This window comes from Chiloscyllium plagiosum, unplaced genomic scaffold, assembly GCF_004010195.1.
Source record: "Chiloscyllium plagiosum isolate BGI_BamShark_2017 unplaced genomic scaffold, ASM401019v2 scaf_87, whole genome shotgun sequence".
Lineage (NCBI taxonomy): Eukaryota > Metazoa > Chordata > Chondrichthyes > Orectolobiformes > Hemiscylliidae > Chiloscyllium > Chiloscyllium plagiosum.
The window spans coordinates 28,238-31,294 of record NW_025214613.1 but is presented as its reverse complement, the minus strand read 5'-3'; the positions used below and the strand labels follow the sequence as shown (position 1 = coordinate 31,294).

The 3,057-nt window shown below is 51.3% G+C and overlaps 1 long non-coding RNA gene across 1 annotated transcript; it reads left to right on the top strand.

The window, feature by feature from the left end:
- Positions 1-525: 525 nt before the first annotated feature.
- Positions 526-2,695, top strand: LOC122547958. The gene is made up of 3 exons (XR_006311129.1): positions 526-778; positions 1,316-1,321; positions 2,686-2,695. It is a non-coding gene; the product is annotated as an uncharacterized LOC122547958 (long non-coding RNA).
- Positions 2,696-3,057: the final 362 nt, after the last annotated feature.

Below are 3,057 nucleotides of genomic sequence, written 5' to 3'. Positions count from 1 at the left end.
TCACACTGTCCTGTCCCCCTGAGCCGGCCCTGGGAGTGGGAGGGACAGAGCGTCACCGCGGGGTGTGAGTGTGAGTGTGAGTGTGTGTGGTTTGGGGAGGACCATGTCTGATTCACATCACGGCTCCTGCTCTGCTCTCCGACAGGTTCCCCCAGCAGCACTGCGCTGACACAGACCCGGACCCAGACCCGGAGAGGGACAGGGAGAGAGCGGCAGAGAGAGCGCCGAGCCACCGGCAGCGGGACCAGCCGGGAAGGCGAGGGGTCCGGGGGGGGTGGGGGGGTGCACTCTCCTGGGGTCGGCGGGGCAGGGTGCCAGCTTGTGTCCCAGTGTGTGCCAGGGTGTCTGTCTGGGTTAGTGTGTATCTGTGTGTGTCACTGGCCCAGGGTATAGCTGTGTGTGCCTCTGTGTGTCTATCAGTCTCTGTGTGTGTGTCTGTGTGTGTCAGTGTGTGTGTGTCTGTGTGTGTGTCAGTGTGTGTGAGTGTGTCAGTCTCTGTGTGGGTCAGTGAGTGTGTCAGTGAGTGTGTGTCTCTGTGTGTGTCAGTGTGTGTCAGTGAGTGTGTGTCTGTGTGTGTGTCAGTGTGTGTGAGTGTGAGCTGGGACTGTCTGACACCCCGCCGCCTGCCCGCACCCCCACCCCCCTCCCCCCGCGCCTTGGATTTTTTGTTCTGTTGCTGTCGCCTGTTCTCGAATCTCTGTGAGAGGATCACCATCCAAACTGGGATCTATGAGCGGAAAAGTGACAAAGGCAAAGGAAGAAAAGGATGCCAGCAAAGGTAACCGACAGCTGCACCGCCAGAGTGCTGAATGCTATTGGGATCTTTCTGTGTCTCCGGGGCTGGGAGGGGACTGGGGTGCCTGATCCCACAATGTGTATACTGTACACCGCTCGAACGGTTCCCGGGTGGTTTCTGGTTGCGAGGCGCTGACTTTGTCCCCGGTGCTGGGTTGTTCAGGGCTGACAGAGGGTTTGCTCACAGACAGAGACTGGGATGGTCCAGAGCTCATTCCCGGAGATTTCTGGCTGGAGCATCTCCCCCAGTTACTGCAGACAAGGGGCAGGGAACAAGGGGAGGGAGAGAGAGAGACAGACAGACAGACAGAAACTAACGCTAGCCAAATGAGCCGAACTGCCACTCCAAGTTTCCCAGCTTCTGCCTGTCTCTCGAGGTGGACGAGGGGAAGAGACGGGGTTGCTATTGCCCGAAGATTGAATCGAGTCTGTGAGCCACCCCCCCCCCCCCTCTCTCTACTACAGTCTGGGATTGTAATTAACAAGAACCTACCGATCCCCACACTGACCTGCTTGTCAGTTCTGGGTGAAGGATTGCTGATGTTCTTTTGCAGAATTAAACCTGCATCAAAGCCAGAGTGAAACTTGGTGTAAACTGGATTCACATTTTAATCTAACTCCAGACATGGGAATGTGTGTGAGGGTCCTACAGGAGTCTGAATGGATACTAGGTTTAATGTCTTCTAAAAGGCAATTGGGGACAGGCAATCAACACTTGCCCAGCCACCAACAAAGGTTTAAATGGTGCCTCCATGTAGGAAGTGCTGTAGCTAGGGTGGAGTTTTCCTGTTTATTGCTTCTTGGCAGCTCATCTGATAGTCGCTAAACATTTGGAGTTCAGCTGGACATGTGTTATTTTTTAAAAACACAACTGTTTAGAGATGTTCTACACCTCTGGAGCAGGTGGAACTTGAGCGCAGCACTCCTTGCACAGAAGTAAGGATGCTACCACAATGCACAGGAGCCTCCACTCAGAATGTTGAGTTGTGGTGCCACCATCATTCACTTCCAAGCTGAGGTCCCAACCAGGCAGTGTGCAGACAGGATGTGAAACTGTGCTGGGGCACATTATGCAGCTAATCACCTGATAGGCACCTGCGGCCCCAGCACAGGCAGGAACACTGCTCACCCTCCAGAGGTTAATGAGACCAGGAACCAAGCTTTACAGCTGTCCCTCCCGGGTTTGCAGACGTGAGCATGCAGACCGTTCGAATATGAACGTCATTTTTGGTTCTGCATTTACTTTAAGTGAGTGGGCAAAGGTCTGGCAGATGGAATACAATGGTAATAAATGTGAGGTCATCCATTCTGGAAGGAGTAACAGTAACAAGGATTATTACTTGAATGGTAAAAAGTTGTAGCATGCTGCTATGCAGAGGGACCTGGGTGTCCTTGGGCATGAATCACAGAAGGTTGCTCTGCAGGTACCATAAGTGATGAGGAAGGCAAATGGAATTTTGTCCTTCATTGCAAAACGGATTGAGTTTAAAAGCAGGGAGGTTATGTTGTAGCTGTATAGGGTGATGGTGAGGCCACACCTGGAGTACTATGTATAGTTTTGGTCTCCTTACTTGAGAAAGGATGTCCTGGCACTGGACGGGGGTGCAGAGGAGGTTCACTGGGTTGATTCTGGAGTTGAGGAGACACTGAGTAGGTTGGGATTATATTCATTAGAATTCAGAAGAATGAGGGGGATCTTATAGAAGCATATAAAATTATGAAGGGAATAGATAAGATAGGAGAAGAGAGGATGTTTCCACTGGCGGGTGAAACTAGGACAAGAGGGCACAGCCTCAGTATGAGGGGGAGCAGATTTCGGGACTGAACTGAGAAGGAACTTCTTCACCCAGGGTGTTGGTCATCTATGGAATTCCCTCCCCAGGGAAGTAGCTGACGCTGCTTCAGTAAACACTTTTAAAGCTAAGGTAGATGTTTTTTGAACAATAAAGGAATTAAGGCGTATGGTGAGAGGGTGGGTAGGTGGAGATGAGGCTACCAAAAGATCAGCTATGATCTTATTGAATGGTGGAGCAGGCTCGAGGGGCCAGGCGGCCTACTCCTGCTCCTAGTTCGTATGTTCTGATGTACAAAGTGTGTAATTGCAGAGTACAGCAGTGACATTAAAAATATTCAAATTGTCTCCTAATGACCTAGTTGTCAAGTTGAAGCCTGTTTGCCTCATCCAGAACTGGTGCAGGTATTCCCCATGCACATAACGGGAAGGAACTGAGGTGGTCAGAGTTGCAGAGACTTGCAAACAAA